General features: G+C 46.9%; 2 non-coding genes across 2 annotated transcripts; both read left to right on the top strand.

The window, feature by feature from the left end:
• Positions 1 to 10,511: 10,511 nt before the first annotated feature.
• Positions 10,512 to 10,702, top strand: LOC121831957 (U2 spliceosomal RNA). Its single transcript, XR_006075545.1, has one exon. It is a non-coding gene; the product is annotated as a U2 spliceosomal RNA (small nuclear RNA).
• An 8,966-nt stretch (positions 10,703 to 19,668) lies between these two features.
• On the top strand, positions 19,669 to 19,859 carry LOC143267107 (U2 spliceosomal RNA). The gene has a single exon (XR_013042031.1). It is a non-coding gene; the product is annotated as a U2 spliceosomal RNA (small nuclear RNA).
• The last annotated feature ends 1,975 nt before the right edge of the window (positions 19,860 to 21,834 follow it).

The raw sequence follows: 21,834 nt of genomic DNA, 5'->3' as shown, positions 1-21,834 counted from the left end.
TCTTGAATGTTACTCTTCAGGCACCATCCACCTTGGTGATGTTGTTTGTTTTTAAACTAGGTCAAAATTTATTAACATTGTCATGGCCCTTGAAACAGGTTGCCAAGTCACCGGAAAACTGAAGGCACAAAGCACACTGGCAAACAGGAAAGTATCCAGAGTCCAGCGAGCGACATGTAAAAGGCACACGGACTAGGACAGACTTGTGCGGTTTATCCTCCGGATGCCGTGGTGGCCAGAGACAGAAAGTGGTGCAGGCGCTGATGTTCAGGAAGCGGAGAAGCCATCCTTGAAGTCCTTTGTTACCGCCTTGCTGCAGAGGGTAAAGGTAGAGAACCTTCCAGACTCTGCTGTGGCTGCATGGTGACCTTGTGACTCCATTCTGGGACTTCCCCTCCCTCCCCACCTCCTTTCTTCTCCTCCCTTTCCTCCCCCTTCCTTTCTTTCTTCCTTTCTTTCTTTCTTTTTTTTTTTTTTTTTTTTTTTTTTTGATTTTTCGAGACAGGGTTTCTCTGTGCAGCTTTGCGCCTTTTTTGGAACTCACTTGGTAGCTCAGGCTGGCCTTGAACTCACAGAGATCCGCCTAGCTCTGCCTCCTGAGTGCTGGGATTAAAGGCGTGCACCACCACTGCCCGGCCATGGGCCACTACTGCCTGGCTCTTCCTTCCTTTGTTTCTTCCTTCCTTCCTTCCCTCCTTCATTTTTGTTTTAATATTAGATCTTTCAACTAGGACATTAAAGGCTTTTAAATTTTATAGTTAATCTATTACTATTATTTCATTTATTATTATTATTATTATTAGATGGGGACAGAGGACAATGGCACAGTGTGGAGGTCAGAGGTCAACTTTTGGGGGTCAGATCTCTCTTTCTTCTGGGGCATTCAGGGAGGCACCTCAGGTCATCGGGTATGTGGGGGGGCCTTTACCAGCTGAGCCATCTCAATGGCTCAGGGTTGGTTTTGTTTTTCTTTTAATTTCTTCAATGAGGAGATTGTATCATTGGGAATCATCTCCCTTTTCTCCTTCCTGCCCCGAATGCAAATGTGATGCCCAGGACTGCAGTGGCCATGTTAAGACTATAAAGTCACACAAATACAAGGGCAGAGCATGAGTGCACAGGGTGCCAGGAAGGGAAGAGAGTCCAGATCCTTGGTACCGTCACTCACCCTCTGCCTGGCTCTGCTCTGCTGTGTGGGGGAAATGAACCCTTATCACCTACAGCCGTGGTAGGTTTTTCTGTCACTTGCCTCCTAACAGATTCGGGCTGTTAACCCATGTGCTGGCTTGCTCACATAACCCTGGGGTTCAGATTCCTGTCCTGTTAGTTGAGAGCTTAATACCATCTCCTGGGACTGGCACTTGGGTCACTGGGGACACCCAGCTGTCCACACCTGCCCACCGCAGTGGGAGTCTCTTCCTGCCTCACTCACCGAGGCCTCATGGTCTCAGGCACACTCCTGTCTGAGTGATGTACAGTGTTCTGCCTGCATATACACCTGCCGGCCAGAAGATGGCACCAGATCTCATTACAGATGGTTGTGAGCCACCAATGTGGTTGCTGTGTATTGAACTCAGGACCTTTGGAAGAGCAGCCACTGCTCTTAACCGCTGAGCCATCTCTCCAGCCCGAAACAGAGTCTCTTACAGGCTTGGAACTCACCAAGTAGGCTGGGTTCCCTGGCCCCTGAGCCTCAGGGATCCACCTGCCTGGTCCCCTCCATAGCACTGAGATCAAAAGCACGCACTGCCACGCCAAGGTCTGAATCTGAACTCAGGTCCTCATGCGTGGGTGGCAAACGCTTTACTACCTGAGCAACCTCTCCAGCTCCCATATAGCCGGGTGAAGAAAGAAATCAAAACATTCTGCTTATTGCTAGACGACCTCAGGCAGACCTAAGAGAGAGGCCTCAGGGGGAGTCTTGTATTTTCTTATGTGTTTTGTAATTTTCTGTGAGTTGTATAAAGCTTCCCCTTCACTAATGAGGTAATGTTTCCATCCGCAGGAATGTTTCTTTGTTTAAGGGGGAGTGGTCCAGACATGGTTTGTCTGTGTAGCCTTGACTGTCCTGGAACTCACAGAGATACATCGCCCTCTGCCTCTGTCTGAATATGTGAGTGATGGCACCCGGGGAGGCCAGGGTCGCAGAATCCCAGAACTAGAGTTACAGATGGTTGTGAGCATTATGTGGGTGCCGGGAATCGCACCCAGGTCCTCTGGAAGAGCAGCCAGTGCTGTCAATCACTGAACCATCTCTCCAGCTTCCAATTTTTATCTTAAAAACAAAATGAGGAAGCAAACAGAAATAAAGTGCAGCTCTTTTTAACTTTTTTGTTTGTTTGTTTGTTTTCTGTTTATTTTTTTTGGTTTTTTGAGACAGGGTTTGTCTGTGTAGCTTTGCGCCTTTCCTGGAACTCACTCTGCAGTCCAGGCTGGCCTCGAACTCACAGAGATCCACCTGACTCTGCCTCCTGAGTGCTGGGATTAAAGGTGTGCGCCACCACTGCCCCGCCTTTTTAATATTGTTAATTAACTGTGGTGGCACACGCCTCTAATCCCACAACTCAGGAGGCAGAGGCCGGTGGGTCTCTAAATTCAAGGCCAGCCTGGTCTACAGCATGCTTAGTCCCCAGTTGGTGAATTGTTTAAGAAGGATTAGAAGGATTGGGGGATGTGGCCTTATTAGACAGAGCAGTGTTTCAATGGGGGTGAGCTTTGAGGTTTCAAAAGCCCACACTAGGCCCAGTGTCTCTGTCCCTCTGCCTGCTGCCTGTGGATCAGGATGTAACCGGGTCCAGTCTCTCTCTCCCTCTCTCTCTCTCTCTTTCTCTCTCTCTCTCTCCCCCCCCCAATACCTGTGGATCGGGATGTAAAAGTGCTCCAGTAATGTGCCTGTCTGCATCTCATCATGATGCTAGTGGACTAACTTTCTAAAACTAAGCAAGCTCCCAATTAAATGATTGTTTTTTTTCTTTTTTGAGACAGGGTTTCTGTGTAGCCTTGCCTATCCTGGAACTCACTTTGTAGACCAGGCTGGCCTTGAACTCACAGATTCTCCTACCTCCGCCCCCCAAGTGCTGAGATTAAAGGCATGTACCATTACCACCCGACAAATGTTTTCTTTTTATGAGTTGCCTTTATCATGGTATTGCTTCACAGCAATAGAACCAAGTAACCAAGACACATGGCACATGCCTGTAATTCCAATACTTGGGAAGCTGAAGCAGCTGGATCACGAATTTGAGGCCAGCCTGAATTATATGGCAAGACCCTGTCTTAAAAAACTAAACTATGGCCAGGTAGCATGCTCCTTTAATCCCAGAATTTGGAAGGCAGAGGCAGGAGAATTTCTTGAGTTCAAGGCCAGCCTGGTCTACATGTAGAGAGCAAAAAGCCTTGTGCACAAAGGTAAGCACTGGAGAAGCCAGGACAGTTAAACACACAGCTTATCTCTTCAGTGTATGAAGTGCATAGCTGCTCTTCCTGGGATGCTGGGACTGCTGAGTTTCACAACCTGGCGATCCTTTGCTGTCTAGGAGACGGGCTGGGCCAGGACTCCCAGAATTGACGTTTTTACTTACCAAGACCTTTTTCCCCTAAATCTTGAGCATTGCTTTTAGACCATAAACCCACTCTTATAAGTGATGTCACTTAGGCTTTACAACAGTCTAAGTGACTTCTATGTTATCTTAGGGCCATGCCAATCCTGACACCACAGGCATTATGTTTACCTCAATCAAACTCCCTAGACCCTAAATCTGGGGCACTATCTCTGCATCAACAGGACCTATTCTTGTGAAAGAAGCCAGATGGACTTTGTAAGGAATCTCAATGTAAACATGTCTTAAATTGATGTGCATGCAGGGCGTTGGTGGCGCACGCCTTTAATCCCAGCACTCGGGAGGCAGAGCCAGGCGGATCTCTGTGAGTTCGAGGCCAGCCTGGGCTACCAAGTGAGCTCCAGGAAAGGCGCAAAGCTACACAGAGAAACCCTGTCTCGAAAAACCAAAAAAAAAAAAAAAAAAAAAAAAAATTGATGTGCACATGGGACTGAGTTAATCACTATCTGAATACTTTTTTCAAAAATTGTGCTGTGCCTAAATACAGTTAAAATAAAATGGTCTGGGCCAGACTCCAGAAGTCCTGGTCCAGCATGAGTGACAATATAATCGAGTGGATTTTTTTCTCTGCCTGCTGCAAAGCCTGCAGGGGAATCACCACAGTCTACAGATTGGAGTTCCAGGACAGCCAGGACTACACAGAGAAATCCTCTCTCAAAAAAACCAGCCAAACCAACCAACCAACCAACCAACCAACCAACCAAAAAACCCCACTGAACTATGGGGACTAGAGAGATGGATCCGAAGTTAAGAGTACTTACTACTCTTCCAGAAGACCCAAGTTCAAGTCCCAGCAGCCACAGGACAGCTCACAAACACCTGTAATTCCAGTTCTAGAGGATCCACCCACTGGGTGATCATGCATCTGCAGCATCATCATTCAGGGTGGTGACAGTTGGATCCCCTGGGCTCACCGGGAAGGCTGTTAAGCCAAAGCAGCAAGCTCTGGTTCCTCTGAGAGACCTTGTCTTAAACAAAAGATGGAAGCTGGGCATGGCGGCACACTCCTTTAATCTCGGCACTCAGGAGGCAGAGGTAGGTGGATCTCTGTGAATTCAAAGTCAGCCAGGTCTACATTGAAAAAGCAGCTGGAACTACACAGAGAGACCTTGTCTGAAACCATCCTACCTCCCAACCCCAAAAAAGAAAGACAAACCACAAAGAGACCTAGAGCAAGCAGGAATGGCATAAATCTTAATTATCTCTTACCAGAAAGTTAACAAAGCACTCAAAGTATAGACTGGGTCTATCAAAGGGACAAGAGCCAGCTCAAAGGGGACCCAAGGGCCGAATCTGCAGCAGCATTTCTCATAATGGCTTTATTGAGGTATGATGCACAGTATATAATTTATGTTGCACACAACTAATTCACTTAAAGTATAAAGTCCAGACTGGGTACAGTGACACATACCAGTAATCCCAGCACTTGAGAGACAGAGGCAGGAGCATCATCACAAGTTTGAGGGTAGCCTGGACCATACAATGAGACACTGTCTCAATTACTGTGTCTGTGTGTGTGTGTGTGTGTGTGTGTGTGTGTGAATGTATACCATGTGTGTGTGTGTGTGTGAATGTATGCTGTGTGTGTGTGAATGTATACCGTGTGTGTGTGTGTGTGTGTGTGAATGTATACCGTGTGTGTGTGTGTGAATGTATACCGTGTGTGTGTGTGTGTGTGTGTGAATGTATACCATGTGTGTGTGTGTGTGAATGTATACCATGTGTGTGTGTGTGTGTGTGAATGTATACCGTGTGTGTGTGTGTGTGTGTGTGTGTGTGAATGTATACCGTGTGTGTGTGTGTGTGTGTGTGTGTGTGAATGTATACCATGTGTGTGGTGCCTTTAGAGGCCAGGAGAGGGTGTTGTCACTCTAGTGTTACAATTAGAATATAGAGGGGCCCAGATGAATTCGGATTTCGCGTAAATGGCTAAAATTATTTAACACATTGATACAGCCCTCCCAACTTTGACTCGGAATGTTCCCTGAAGATAGACCTCTTGGAAAGGGAAACTGGAAGGTCCAGCTTGCCCTCTAAGCACCTCAGGGTGCCTTTGGTTGACAGTGACACACACACCAGCATGTGACCCTATCCAGCTTCCAAGCACACCTCTCTGGCCCAAGCTCCTAGCAGCCCAAGGTCTTCTGTGAGGCTTCTGTTTGCCAGTGTGTTTTGTGCCTACAGTTTTTGGGTTACTTGGCAACCTGTTTCAAGGGCCATGACAGTGCTAATAAATTTTGACCCATTAAAAAAAAAAAAACCTTCACCAAGGTGGATGGTGCCTGAAGAGTAACCTTTGTCCTCTCCATGCACACATATCTACACACAAGCACAAAATCCAGCTGTATGATCTGTACCAAAATAGAGTATGGAAAGCTTGTAAGAGTAACAAGCTGGAAAAAATACACCCAATGAAACTATTAAGAAAATAAAACTGATATAGAAGCATTAATATCCAACAAATACGTAGCCCTCTTTTAATACCTATGTTAGGGTCAGCAAGATAATTCCATGGGTAAAGGCACTTGCCACCAATCCTGACAACCTGACTTTGAACCTCGGGACCCATAATGTAGAAGGAGAGAACTGACTCCCTTAAGTTGTCCTCTTATCTACACACTTGTGCTTTGGCACCTACAGGTCCCCACTCATCAGCCCCACACATCATAAACATTAATAAACAGAATGCATTTTAAATTTGTACAGATATGTGTGTGAGTTTGTCTTTGCATCACACGCATGCCTAGTGGCCACGAGGCCTGAAGGTGGTGGTGGAGACCCTAGGACTAGAGTTATAGGCAGTGGTCAACTGTCTATATGTAGGTGCTGGAAATTGAACCTGTTCGTGTGGAAGAGAAGCGCCCTAAAAGAAAGAAAGAAAGGTTTTTGAACTTATTCTTGGAGACATAAAATACATTTTTTAAACAATAATACATTTTGCTGAAACCTCTTTTTGTTGATGTTTAGGTGGTATATGTGACTACAGGCTGGCCCTAAGCACTGTGGGAAGGAGGAGGAAACGGCACAAGGGGTCTCCTCAGGGCATCCCATCTCTTGCCCTAGAGATTTAGATAAAGAGATACAGAGTGCCCGAGGATTTGAACTTGGGTCCTCATGTTTGAATGACAAGAGCTTTATCCATTGAGCGGTCTTCCGAGTACAGTTTCTGGGGCTTCTGAGATGTTCTGAGCCCAGTAGCTCTAAGTATGTTGAGAACTTTCCAACTTAGTCCGGGAGTCCAACAGTCAAGGGTTCGGCACCAAGGATAGCTCCTCTTCCCTAAAAGACAGGCTAGGAGGTTGGAAATTGGGTGCTCAAGGAGGCAGAGCACTGATATAATCCTAGAGCCCATGAGTCTGGCCTCCTGGGTTTGCATGAGAAGAGACCTAGGAAGAAATGATTCAACCAAGACAGTGAAGCAAGTCAGCAGAGAGTCTGAGGTGGGACTCCGGGTCTACCTCCGTGGACCTCTTCAAGACTCTCAGATGCCTGGTCCCCATGACTTCTCAGTGACACAGCCAGAGCTTGAGTCAAGGTCTCCTAAATGAAAATAGCATGCTATTGGGAATGAAAAGGAGAAATGGCATCCTTTGAAAAAATTTTAAACAATTTAATGTTTATGGGTGTTTTGCCTGTATACATGTCTGGGCACCATGTATTTGCAGTGCCCATGGAAGCCAGAGGGCATTGGATCCCCTAAAACTGAAGTTACAGATGGCTGTGAGCTGTCATGTGGGTGCTGGAAACTGAGCCCAGGTCCTCTGGAAAAGCAGCCAGTGCTCTAAGGAGCACAGGACATACTTTTTTGTTGTTGTTTTTGTTTTTGTTTTTCGAGACAGGGTTTCTCTGTGTAGCTTTGGTGCCTTTCCTGGATCTCTCTCTGTAGACCAGGCTGGCCTCCAACTCACAAAGATCTGTCTGCCTCCCGAGTGCTGGGATTAAAGGCGTGCACCACCACCGCCCCGCTACAGGACACACTCTTAACCACTGAGCCATCCCTTCAGTCACCAGGAACAGACTTTAAAAGACCACACAACTGTGGTGACCAAAGCAAAGCAAAGTGGGGACTTGTGGAGGGAAAGGAGAGTGGCCCCCAGTGTCTAAGGGCTGAGAAACAAGAGCAGGTAGGACAGCCTGGAGGTAACTGCAGATTTGCAGAGGTCACCTCAACTGGACCTGTGCAGAAGTGGCTCCCCGAAGACTGAGAGGTTTTATAGTTAGATCAAGCTGGCATGGAGGGATTACATGAGCCTGGAGGCCATCAGAAGGCAGCTAGAGACCAATGTCTGTGACATGGCTCACAGACAGAGCCCTTACTAAACATAAAGGTTCTGTGGGCAGAGGCAAAGGGAGCTCAATCACCCCCTGGTGATTTTAGACACTGAATTAGGATTCAAGGTCTGGTGCTGGGACTTCCTGCAAGGCAGAATGGGGGCCATGCGGAGGGGGAAGGTATTAGGGTCTGACAGGGCGTGGAGCATGAAAGGTTATAAGGCAAAGTTGGGGAAGTCCCCATGGGAGTATAGCTCCCATCTTTTGGAGGCTTCTTAGGTGGAGGAGAGAGGAATGAGGAAATATCAGAGAGAGAGACAGACCTAGCCAATGAGAAGAAAGAAACACAGGATAGCTTCAGAATGGCCTGGGTCAATACCCAACAGCCTTGTCCTTTATTGAAAAGGGCTTCTTATAACATGCCAAGGGGACGAGCAAAAGACTTCCCACTCGCAAGATCAATGCACACCGTACAGCCAAGCCTAGACCCTTCCAAACACCTGGTAACCACGCCCATGGTCAAATCATCTCGATATGCAGCCCTGGTGAGTAAGGCAAGCTCAGGTTCTCTGACCCTGAGTAAGTTCTCACTAGGAAGCCCCTGTGGGTTCTCACAGTGCCCTGACTTGAGGCTCTTGAGGCTTCTCAAGTCCAGCTGCTGCTCCCTCACTGCATCCTTGTTTGATACAGCACCACTTAGGAAAACCACCCCTGAACTAGAACTAGGAAGCTTTTCATCCCTCTTGAAATGTGGAGCCCATCCCAAGGTCCAAGGGCCATGGATCATGTGGGTCTGACAGCTAGTGTTATCGTGACCTTTGATGAAGGACCAAGATGCCAGCCAGACTGCAGAGTGTTGTAGAGCACCTGCGTGGATGAGAGGACCAGCAACACACACACACACACACACACACACACACACACACACACACACACACACCACACACACGGTGGGTTGGTGGTGCCATGCAACAAACAAGAAAAGCCACCCAAAACAACACACTCAGAAAAGAAGACAAAAACAGGGCTGGAGAGTTGGCTTAGAGGTTAAGGGCACTGGCTGCTCTTCCAAAGGTCCTGAGTTCAATTCCCAGCAACTCACAGCCATCTGGATTGAGATCTGGTGCCCTCTTCTGGCCTGCAGGAATACATGCAGACAGAACACTGTATATACATAATAAATACATAAATGTTAAAAAGAAGACAACAAAAACAAACAAACAAACAAAAACAAAACAAAACAAAAACTCACCATTTAAAAATTTAACTCCAGTGCTGGGCATGGTGGCACAATTCTTTAATCGCAGTACCTGGAGGCAGGTGGCTCTCTGAGTTCCAGGATAGCCAAGGCTACACAGAGAAACCTTGTCGGGTAAAAACAAACAAAAAATTACAAAATCTGGGAGTGGTGGCCCAAACTCGTAATTCCAGCACTCAGGATGCTGAGGCAGGAGGATTTCAAGTTCAAAGCCAGTATGGACTGTAACAGGGCACTAGACCCTAGTAGGCTTCCAGACCTTAGCAGAACTGACTCCATGATGGCAGCACCATTCAGGATGTAAAACTCGGCATGTAGACAACACCACCTGCCTGAACTAAAACAAAGGCCTGCTCCATCAAAGTCCACAGTTCTGGCAAAGTCTCTAAATGTATTATCTTGCTTTTTGCTTTTGTAGTTCTGCTTCTGGCTAACTTCTTGTTAGCTGAAGTGTGTCAACCCAGGGTATGGGTTTTGTGCTTAAAAGCTCACCCTGAGAAAGGTTCAGGGGTACACTGGGATCCCAAACAGGCAGTGTAGCAGCTGGCCGGCTTAACACAGACTTTCCATTGGCTTAAACCCTTGTCTGAGCAGTCTTACCTGGTGACTACCCTATAACATGGACTATATACTGAGTCCCAGACGCCTTACCTCAGAAAAAGGGGGAAAGAAATGAAGGAAGGAAGGAAGGAGTGAAGGAAGGAAGGAAGGAAGGAAGGAAGGAAGGAAGGAAGGAAGGAAGGAAGGAAGAATCCAAGCCACACCACGGGAAATGTGCTTCTCACATATGAAGAGCTCTTAGATGCCACACCTACAATCCCAGGACCTGGGAAACCGAGGCAGAAATCACAAATTTGAAGCCAGGCAGGGCTATGTTGAGAAATCTTGTTTATAAACTAATTAGCTACTTAATTAACTACGAATACGAAAGTCTGGGCTTTTCTTGTGTGTGTTTACGTCATCATGTTTTCTTGGACAAAGAGCAGAGCGCCGGCCTCCAAGAGCTCCCTCCGGTCCTTCACTTGCAATGTAAGAGGAAGTCCCCAGCCTCTCCCACAGGGGTCCTTGGACAGCTCCGGGGTGGAGTTGGCTCGCGGCGGCCACGCCCCTCCGCGGCGGGGCGGGGCGGAGTATGCAAATCTCTCGGAGACCATGATCCCGTTGGGGAGAAAAGCGAGGGTCTCTCACGCACGCGAAGTTTCTTGTGAAACCTGCGGGGCATTAGAAATTTGTCGCAGAGGCTATCGGTGGTGATGGGAGAGGAGGGGGGCACAGAAGGAAGACAGAGCCACGCTGGAAGCTCACCACGAGTTCAAGAGGGAGGATGAGAGTAAGGCATGGTTCCGGGCGGTGTGGTGAGCATCGCTTCTCGGCCTTTTGGCTAAGATCAAGTGTAGTATCTGTTCTTATCAGTTTAATATCTGATACGTCCTCTATCCGAGGACAATATATTAAATGGATTTTTGGAAGTAGGAGTTGGAATAGGAGCTTGCTCCGTCCACTCCGCGCATCGACCTGGTATTGCAGTACCTCCAGGAACGGTGCACCCCCTCGGGGGAATCTCTGACGCTGGTTTAAAGGGAAGTTCGTGTACAATCTTTACCTATTAGCTTCTGTTTAGACTTCATGTGTATCTCTGCTTCTTTTGTTCCCTTCAGAACCTTGAACCTCTGTTGTTTCCAAACATTTTGGCTGTCGTGAAACTGTGTGGGGTGGCCTGCCTTTGAACTCAAAGATGAGCCTCCCAAGCGCTAGAATTGTAAGGCATATGTTACCATACCCTGCATTTGCTCCTCCTTGTGTTTCCAGGTGTTATTCCTCTTGGTACTGGAACTCAGATGTCTGCCTGTCTTTGTTTTCTGAACCATTTTTTTTTTGGTTCCCCCCTCCCCCCTCGAGCCAGGGTTTCTCTGTATATCCCTGACTGTCCTGGAACTCACTTTGTAGGCCAGAACTGCCTGCTTCTGCCTCCTGAGGGTTGGGACAAAAACCGTTTGGACACTACTGCCCGGCTTAAATTATTTTAAAGGTTCAACTTTGAGCCGGTGGCGGTGGTTTACAACCTTTAATCTCAGCGTTTGGGCACAGGTGCAGGTTGATGTCTGAGTTAAAGGACAGCCAGGGCGACCTTGCATTTGAAAAACAAAGGAGGGGCTAGAGATGGCTGAGAAGTTAAGCACACTGCTCCTTCAGAGGACCTGGGTTCAATTCCCAGCGCCCATGTAGTGCCTCACAATGTCTGTAACTCCAGGGGATATGACACCTCATACAGACATACATGCAGGGAGAACACCAATGCATGTGAAATTTAACCCCTAAAAATGAATTTTTTAAAATTTCATTTTATTTATGTGTGTGTTGCTGTGAGCCAAGTGCATGTCTGGTGCCTGTGGAGGTCTGAAGATTATCCACTCCTCTGGAACAGGACAAAAAGAAAAAAACCAAAAACACCACCATAATAACTAAACTAATTAATACATGCGGTGACAGAGAATGGTTCAATGGGAAGTAGGGTAGTAGTACCTTGTCCCTTCGCCCTGAGTGGCAGCTGCTGTCCCTAGGAACTGCCACTGGTCCTGTTTTCCAGAAACAAAACTGCAAATCACTTTATATTGAATATGTCTCTGTAAATCGCTAATATGGTCAGCAGCTACCTTAGTACACAGACGCTTGATCCTGAAGAATTAAATGAATTAAATTCAGCTGTCTTTGATATTTTACTTTCTGTCATACAAAAGTAGCTGGAAACACATTTAAATGTTATCCAGTTAAACGGAATCCTCCCCCCCACCCCCAGGCTATGAGGATAGAGTATCTTTTTTTTTTTTTTTTTTTTTCGGTGTTTCGAGACAGGGTTTCTCTGTGTAGCTTTGTGCCTTTCCTGGAACTCACTTGGTAGCCCAGGCTGGCCTGGAACTCACAGAGATCCTCCTGGCTCTGCCTCCCGAGTGCTGGGATTAAAGGCGTGTGCCACCACCGCCCGGCCTGAGGATAGAGTATCTTATTAACAGTTTATTCAGCTGGTCATAGTGGCTTGGACTGTAATCTTCGAATTTTGAGAGACTGAGGCAGAACTATTGCCCAAAGTTCAAGTCTGCTCAGTGGATTCTAGGCCCGTTTGGATTACAGAGTGAAATCACTGCTTCAAAATTAAAACAACACAACAAAAATCAGGTTATTGGTCTGACAGTCTTTAAATACTTGGAAGCCAGACCTCACTCTGTAGACCAGGCTGGCCTAGATCTCAGAGAGATCCACCTGGCTCTGCCTCCCGAGTGCTGGGATTAAAGGCTCGGGCCACCACTGCCCGGCCCACATTCACAATTTACCCACTGTTGAATCCTCTAGTTCTTTGAATAGAAAGGAATCCAACCAGGGTTCGTGTTTGTCAAAGCTGCAAGTCTAGGGTGAGGGCCTTCTGGTCTCCTTTGAGTGTTAATATCAACCCTGCAAGGATTTTATGTTATGGGACACTTACAAGAGGCAGGGTTTGCAGCATGCATGGTCCAGGCCATGGAAGCTTCCCCTCCTGCCTCGTGTTTCCTTTTATAGAAGTAAATTTTGCTTTTAGAGACAAATGGTGCTTCATAAAATGGCTCCCCTCCCCGAACGGTCCTCTTCTGGGGTTCTGCCTACTTCAGTCAATTCCCAAAAATGCCATCTCTCAGGCAGTGAAGGGGGGAGGCAGGCGCCACACAGCTCTGCTCTGAGAATTCCCTTTACTCTCGGTCAAACTCTCCATCCTGTTTCCGAGGGAGAACGACTAACTTTCTCCTTGTTACAGACAGCAGACATCTCTCAGACTTTTTGATGACAAATGATATTGAGAGATTGTCACCTTCTCAGGGAGGTGACAGTTGGTCATATCCTCATTCACAGATGGTTAATCTGATCCCAAATGTTTTTCTTTTGTGTGTGTTGGGGGTGGGGCAGGTACAGGAAAGCAGTTCTTCTTGGATGCCAGAGGAGTCAGGTCCCTCTGGAGCTGGAGTTACAGGTGGAGTGATGCTGTGAATGTGTTGCTCTAAAAGGAGATGGATGGTATTAAGCTCCCAACTAACAGAACAGGAATCTGAACCCCAGGGTTTTGTGAGCAAGCCAGCACATGGGTTAACAGCCCGAATCTGTTAGGAGGCAAGTGACAGAAAAACCTACCACGGCTGTAGGTGATAAGGGTTCATTTCCCCCACACAGCAGAGCAGAGCCAGGCAGAGGGTGAGTGACGGTACCAAGGACCTGGACTCTCTTCCCTTCCTGGCACCCTGTGCACTGATGCTCTGCCCTTGTATTTGTGTGACTTTATAGTCTTAACATGGCCACTGCAGCCCCGGGCATCACATTTGCTTTCGGGGCAGAAAAGAGAAAAGGGAGATGATTTCCAATGATACAGTCTCCTCGTTGAAGAAATTAAAAGAAAAACAAACCCAACCCTTAGCCATTGAGATGGCTCAGCTGGTAAAGACCCGGCCCCACAGAACTGATGACCTGAGGTGCCTCCCTGAATGCCCCAGGAGAAAGAGAGATCTGACCCCCAAAAGTTGACCTCTGACCTCAACACTGTGCCATAGTCCTCTGTCCCCATCTAATAATAATAATAATAATAATAATAATAATACAAATGAAATCATAGTAATAGATTAACTATAAAATTTAAAAGCCTTTAATGTCCTAATTGAAAGATCTAATAAATGAAACAAAAATGAAGGAAGGAAAGAAGGAAGGAAGGAAGGAAGGAAGGAAGAAAGGAAGGAAGGAAGGAAGGAACAAAAAAAGGAAGGGGAGAGGAAAGGGAGGAGAAGAAAGGAGGTGTGGAGGGAGGGGAAGTCCCAGAATGGAGTCACAAGGTCACCATGCAGCCACAGCAGAGTCTGGAAGGTTCTCTACCTTTACCCACTGCAGCAAGACAGTAACAAAGGATTTCAAGGATGGCTTCTCCGCTTGCTGAACGACAGCGTCTGCACCACTTTCTGTCTCTGGCCACCCCGGCATCCAGAGGACAAACAGCACAAGTCTGTCCTAGTCCATGTGCCTTTTACATGTCGCTCCCTGGACTCTGGATACTTTCCTGTTTGCCAGTGTGTTTTGTGCCTTCAGTTTTCGGGTGACTTGGCAACCTGTTTCAAGGGCCACTACAGTGTTAATAAATTTTGACCCAGTTTAAAAACAAACAAACAAGCCGGGCGGTGGTGGCGCACGCCTTTAATCCCAGCACTCGGGAGGCAGAGCCAGGCGGATCTCTGTGAGTTCGAGGCCAGCCTGGGCTACCAAGTGAGTCCCAGGAGAGGCGCAAAGCTACACAGAGAAACCCTGTCTCAAAAAACCAAAAAAAAAAAAAAAACAAAAAAAAAACAAAACAAACAAACAAACAAACAAACAAACAAACAAACAACATCAACAGGGTGGATGGTGCCTGAAGAGTAACATTCAAGACTGACCTTTGTCCTCTCCATGCACACATATCTACACAAATGCACAAAATCCAGCTGTATGATCTGTACCAAAATAGAGTATGGAAAGCTTGTAAGAGTAACAAGCTGGAAAAATACACCCACAGAAACTATTAAGAAAATAAAACTGATATAGAAGCATTAATATCCAACAAATATGTAGCCTTCTTTTAATACCTATGTTAAGGTCAGCAAGATAATTCCGTGGGTAAAGGCACTTGCCACCAATCCTGACAACCTGACCTTGAACCTGGGCACCCATAATGTAGAAGGAGAGAACTGACTCCCTTAAGTTGTCCTCTTATCTCCACACATGTGCTTTGGCACCTACAGGTCCCCACTCATCAGCCCCACACATCATAAACATTAATAAACAGAAGGCATTTTAAATTTGTGCATATATAGGTGTGAGTTTGTCTTTGCATCACACGCATGCCTAGTGGCCAAGGAGGCCCGAAGGTGGTGGTGGAGACCCTAGGACTAGAGTTATAGACAGTGGTCAACTGTCTATATGTAGGTGTTGGAAATTGAACCTGGGTCGTCTGGAAGAGCATCCAGAGCTCTTACCCATGGAGCCTTCTCTGCAGCCCCCTAAAAGAAAGGTATTTGAACTTATTCTTGGAGACATAGAATACATTTTTTAGGCGCTGGAGAGATGGCTCAGAGGTTAAGAGCACTGACTGTTCTTTCAGAGGTCCTGAGTTCAGTTCCCAGCAGCCACATGATAGTTGACAACCATCTGTAATGAAATCTGGTGCCCTCTTCCTGCCTGCAGGGATGCAGGCAGAACATTGTATGCATAATAAATAAATAAAAATTTAAAAAAAGAATACATTTTTTAAACAATAATACGTTTTGCTGAAACCTCTTTTTGTTGATGTTTAGGTGGTGTATGTGACTACAGGCTGGCCCTAAGCACTGTGGGAAGGAAGAGGAAACGGCACAAGGGGTCTCCTCAGGGCATCCCATCTCTTGCCCTAGAGATTTAGATAAACAGATACAGAGTGCCTGAGGATTTGAACTTGGGTCCTCATGTTTGAATGACAAGAGCTTTATGTATTGAGCCATCTTCCTAGTACAGTTTCTGGGGCTTCTGAGATGTTCTGAGCCCAGTAGCTCTAAGTGTGTTGAGAACTTTCCAACTTAGTCCGGGAGTCCAACAGTCAAGGGTTCGGCACCAAGGATAGCTCCTCCTCCCTAAAAGACAGGCTAGGAGGTTGGAAATCGGGTGCTCAAGGAGGCAGAGCACTGATATAATCCTAGAGCCCATGAGTCTGGCCTCCCAGGTTTGCATGAGAAGAGACCTAGGAAGAAATGATTCAACCAAGACAGTGAAGCAAGTCAGCAGAGAGTCCGAGGTGGGACTCCGGGTCTACCTCCGTGGACCCTCTTCAAGACTCTCAGATGCCTGGCCCCCATGACTTCTCAGTGACACAGCCAGAGCTTGAGTCAAGGTCTCCTAAATGAAAATAGCATGCTATTGGGAATGAAAAGGAGAAATAGGCATCCTTTGAAATTTTTTTTTAAACAATTTAATGTTTATGGGTGTTTTTCCTGTATACATGTCTGGGCACCATGTATTTGCAGTGCCCATGGAAGCCAGAGGGCATTAGATCCCCTAAAACTGAAGTTACAGATGGTTGTGAGCTGCCATGTGGGTGCTGGGAACTGAGCCCGGGTCCTCTGAAAAAGCAGCCAGTGCTCTAAGGAGTGGGAACATCTCTCCAGCCCCACAGGACATACTTTTTTGTTGTTGTTCTTGTCTTTGTTTTTTTGAGACAGGTTTTCTCTGTGTAGCTTTGGTGCCTTTCCTGGATCTCTCTCTGTAGACCAGGCTGGCCTCGAACTCACAAATATCCACCTGCTTCTGCCTCTCAGGTGCTGGGATTAAAGGCGTGCGCCAACACCACCCAGCTACAGGACACACTCTTAACCACTGAGCCATCCCTTCAGTCACCAGAAACAGACTTTAAAAGACCACACAAATGTGCTGCCCGAAGCAAAGGAAAATGGGGACTCTTGGAGGGAAAGGAGAGTGGTCCCCAGTGTCTAAGGGCTGAGAAACAAGAGCAGATAGGACAGCCTGGAGGTAACTGCAGATTTGCAGAGGTCACCTCAACTGGGCCCGTGCAGAAGTGGCTCCCCGAAGACTGAGAGGTTTTATAGTTAGATCAAGCTGGCATGGAGGGATTACATGAGCCTGGAGGCCATCAGAAGGCAGCTAGAGACCAATGTCTGTGACATGGCTCACAGACAGAGCCCTTACTAAACATAAAGGAAACCCCCAGGTTCTCTCGGCAGAGGCAAAGGGAGCTCAATCACCCCCTGGTGATTTTAGACACTGAATTAGGATTCAAGGTCTGGTGCTGGGACTTCCTGCAAGGCAGAATGGGGGCCATGCGGAGGGGGAAGGTATTAGGGTCTGACGGGGCGTGGAGCATGAAAGGTTATAAGGCAAAGTTGGGGAAGTCCCCATGGGAGTATAGCTCCCATCTTTTGGAGGCTTCTTAGGTGGAGGAGAGAGGAATGAGGAAATATCAGACAGAGAGACAGACCTAGCCAATGAGAAGAACACAGGATAGCTTCAGGATGGCCAGGGTCAATACCCAACAGCCTTGTCCTTTATTGAAAAGGGCTTTTTATAACATGCCAAGGGGAGGAGCAAAAGACCTCCCCCTCGCAAGATCAAAGCACACCGTACAGCCAAGCCTAGACCCTTCCAAACACCTGGTAACCACGCCCATGGTCAAATCATCTCGATATGCAGCCCTGGTGAGTAAGGCAAGCTCAGGTTCTCTGACCCTGAGTAAGTTCTCACTAGGAAGCCCCTGTGGGTTCTCACAGTCCCCTGACTTGAGGCTCTTGAGGCTTTTCAAGTCCAGCTGCTGCTCCCTCACTGCATCCTTGTTTGATACAGCACCACTTAGGAAAACCACCCACCCCTGAACTAGAACTAGGAAGCTTTTCATCCCTCTTGAAATGTGGAGCCCATCCCAAGGTTCAGAGGACCATGAAATCATGTGGGTCTGACAGCTAGTGTTATCGTGACCTTTGATGAAGGACCAATATGCCAGCCAGACTGCAGAGTGGTAGTAGAGCACCTGTGTGGATGAGAGCCCCAGCAACACACACACACACACACACACACACACACACACACACACACACTCACACACACACAGAGACACACAGACACACACACACAGACACACACACACTCACACACACACAGACACACACACACACACACACAGACACACACACTCACACACACACAGACACACACACACATATACACACACATACACACACACACACACACACACACACACACACACACACACACGGTGGGGTGGTGGTGCCATGCAACAAACAAGAAAAGCCACCCAAAACAACACACTCAGATAAAGACGACAAAAACAGGGCTGGAGAGTTGGCTCAGTGGTTAAGGGCACTGGTCGCTCTTCCAAAGGTCCTGAGTTCAATTCCCAGGAACCACATGGTAGCTCACAACCATCCATAAAGAGATCTGGTGCCCTCTTCTGGTCTTCAGGAATACATGCAGACAGAACACTGTATACATAATAAATACATAAATCTTAAAAAGAAGACAGCAAAAACAAAAAACAAACAAAAAACCCCACCATTTGAAAAAATAAATTCAGAGCTGGCCATGGTGGCACAATTCTTTAATCTCAGTACTTGGAGGCAGGTGGGTCTCTGAGTTCAAGGATAGCCAAGGCTACACAGAGAACATTGTCTGGAAAAAACAAACAAAAAATAACAAAATCTAGGGGTGGTAGTCCAAACTCGTAATTCCAGCACTCAGGTTGCTGAGGCAGGAGGATTTCAAGTTCAAAGCCAGTATGGACTGTAACAGGGCACTAGACCCTAGTAGGCTTCCAGGCCTTAGCAGAACTGACTCCATGATGGCAGCACCATTCAGGATGTAAAACTCGGCATATAGACAACACCACCTGCCTGAACTAAAACAAAGGCCTGCTCCATCAAAGTCCACAGTTCTGGCAAAGTCTATAAATGTAGTAATCTTGATTTTTGGCTTTTGCAATTCTGCTTCTGGCTAACTTCTTGTTAGCTGAAGTGTGTCAACCCAGGGTATGGGTTTTGTGCTTAAAAGCTCACCCTGGGAAAGGTTCAGGGGTACACTGGGATCCCAAACAGGCAGTGTAGCTGCTGGCCGGCTTAACACAGACTTTCTATTTGGTTAAACCCTTGTCTGAGCAGTCTTACCTGGTGACTACCCCATAACATGGACTATATACTGAGTCCCAGAATGCCTTACCTCAGAAAAAGGGGAAAGGAAGGAAGGAAGGAAGGAAGGAAGGGAGGGAGGGAGGGAGGGAGGGAGGGAGGGAGGGAGGGAGGGAGGAAGGAAGGAAGGAAGGAAGGAAGGAGTGAAGGAAGGAAGGAAGGAAGGAAGGAAGGAAGGAACGAACGAAGGAAGAATCCAAGCCACACCACGGGAAAAGTGCTTCTCAACATATGAAGAGCTGTTAGATGCCACACCTACAATCCCAGGACCTGGGAAACCGAGGCAGAAATCACAAATTTGAAACAAGGCAGGGCTATGTTGAGAAATCTTGTTTATAACCTAATTAGCTACTTAATTAACTAAGTATACTAAAGTCTGGGCTTTTCTTGTGCGTGTTGTACGTCATCGTGTTGTGTTCGACAAAGAGCCGGCCTCCAAGAGCTCCCTCCCGTCCTTCACTTGCAATGTAAGAGGAAGTCCCCAGCCTGTCACACAGGGGTCCTTGGACAGCTCCGGGGTGGAGTCGGCTCACGGCGGCCACGCCCCTCCGCGGTGGGGCGGGGCGGGGCATGCAAATCTCTCGGAGACCATGATCCCGTTGTGGAGAAAAGCGAGGGTCTCTCACGCACGCGAAGTTTCTTGTGAAACCTGCGGGGCATGACAAATTTGTCCCAGAGGCCATCGGTGGTGATGGGAGAGGAGGGGGGCACAGAAGGGAGACAGAGCCACGCTGGAAGCTCACCACGAGTTCAAGAGGGAGGATGCCAGTAAGGCATGGTTCCGGGCGGTGTGGTGAGCATCGCTTCTCGGCCTTTTGGCTAAGATCAAGTGTAGTATCTGTTCTTATCAGTTTAATATCTGATACGTCCTCTATCCGAGGACAATATATTAAATGGATTTTTGGAAGTAGGAGTTGGAATAGGAGCTTGCTCCGTCCACTCCACGCATCGACCTGGTATTGCAGTACCTCCAGGAACGGTGCACCCCCTCGGGGGAATCTCTGACGCTGGTTTTAAGGGAAGCTCTTGTACAGTCTTCGCCAATTAGCTTCTGTTTAGACTTCATATGTATCTCTGCTTCTTTTGTTCCTTGCAGAACCTTGAACCTCTGTTGTTTCCAAACGTTTTGGCTGTCGTGAAAGTATGTAGGGTAGGCTGCCTTTGAAGTCGAATAGGTGCCTCCAAACTGCTGGAATTATAAGGCATGTGTTACCATGCCCTGCTTTTTCTCCTCTTTTGGTTTCCTGGTGTTATTCCTCTTGGTACTGGAACTCAGTCGTCTGCCTGTCTTTGTCTCCTGAACCATATTTTTTAATGGAAATATAGCAGTAGGGTTAAATATACATAATTATATTTACTTTATTATTATTTTGTTTTTCGAGCTAGGGTTTCTCTGTATATCCCTGACTGTCCTGGAACTCACTTTGTAGACCAGAACTGCCTGCTTCTGCCTCCTGAGGGTTGGGACTAAAACCTTTTGGACACTACTCCCGCCTTAAATTATTTTAAACGGCTTAAATTATTTTAAACGTTCAACTTTGAGCCGGTGCGGGGGTTTACACCTTTAATCTCAGCGTTTGGGGACAGGAGCAGGTTGATGTCTGAGTTAAAGGACAGCCAGGGCTACCTTGCATTTGAAAAACAAAGGAGGGGCTAGAGATGGCTGAGCAGTTAAGCACACTGCTCCTTCAGAGGACCTGGGTTCAGTTCCCAGCGCCCATGTAGTGCCTCACAATGTCTGTAACTCCAGGGGATATGACACCCCACACAGACATACATGCAGGGAGAACACCAATGCATGTGAAATTTTAAAAAAATAATAATTTTTCCCCTTTGTTCTGAGGATCTCTCTTAGGTTTTCAAGAATGCTAGACACAGGTATAATCACTGAGTTACGTCCTAACCCCTAAAAATTTATTTTTTAAAAAATTTCATTTTATCGGCCGGGCGGTGGTGGCACACGCCTTTAATCCCAGCACTCGGAGGCAGAGGCAGGTGGATCTCTGTGAGTTCAAGGCCAGCCTGGGCTACCAAGCGAGTTCCAGGAAAGGAGCAAAGCTACACAGAGAAACCCTGTCTCAAAAAACCAAAAAAAAAAAAATTTCATTTTATCTATGTGTGTGTGTTGCTGTGAGCCATGTGCATGTCTGGTGCCTGTGGAGGTCTGAAGATTATCCACTCCTCCGGAACAGGACAAAAAGGAAAAACCAAAAACACCACCATAATAACTAAGCCAATTAATACATGCGGTGACAGAGAATGGTTCAATGGGAAGTAGGGTAGTAGTACCTTGTCCCTTCGCCCTGAGTAGCAGCTGCTGTCCCTAGGAACTGCCACTCAGGACCAGATCACTGCATAAAATACAAGTTTTTCAGAAACAAAAATGCAAATCACTTTATATTGAATATGTCTCTGTAAGTCGCCAATATGGTCAGCAGCTCCCTTAGTAAACAGACACTTGATCCTGAAGAATTAAATGAATTAAATTCAGCTGTCTTTGATATTTTACTTTCTGTCATATACAAAAATAGCTGGAAACACATTTAAATGTTATCCAGTTAAGGGGATTTCCCCCCTCCCCCAGGCTATGAGGATAGAATATATCTTATTAACAGTTTATTCAGCTGGTCATAGTGGCTTGGACTGTAATCTTCAAATTTTGAGAGACTGAGGCAGAACTATTGCCCAAAGTTCAAGTCTGCTCAGTGAATTCTAGGCCGGTTTGGATCACAGAGTGAAATCACGGCTTAAAAACTAAAACAACACAACAAAAATCGGGTTATTGGTCTGACAGTCTTTAAATACTTGGAAGCCAGACCTCACTCTGTAGACCAGGCTGGCCTTGATCTCAGAAAGATCCACCTGGCTCTGCCTCCCGAGTGCTGGGATTAAAGGCGCGGGCCACCACTGGCCGGCCCACATTCACAATTTACCCACTGTGAATCTTCTAGTTCTTTGAATAGAA

Source organism: Peromyscus maniculatus, chromosome 8, assembly GCF_049852395.1.
Source record: "Peromyscus maniculatus bairdii isolate BWxNUB_F1_BW_parent chromosome 8, HU_Pman_BW_mat_3.1, whole genome shotgun sequence".
Lineage (NCBI taxonomy): Eukaryota > Metazoa > Chordata > Mammalia > Rodentia > Cricetidae > Peromyscus > Peromyscus maniculatus.
This window is presented reverse-complemented; position numbering and strand designations above follow the sequence as displayed.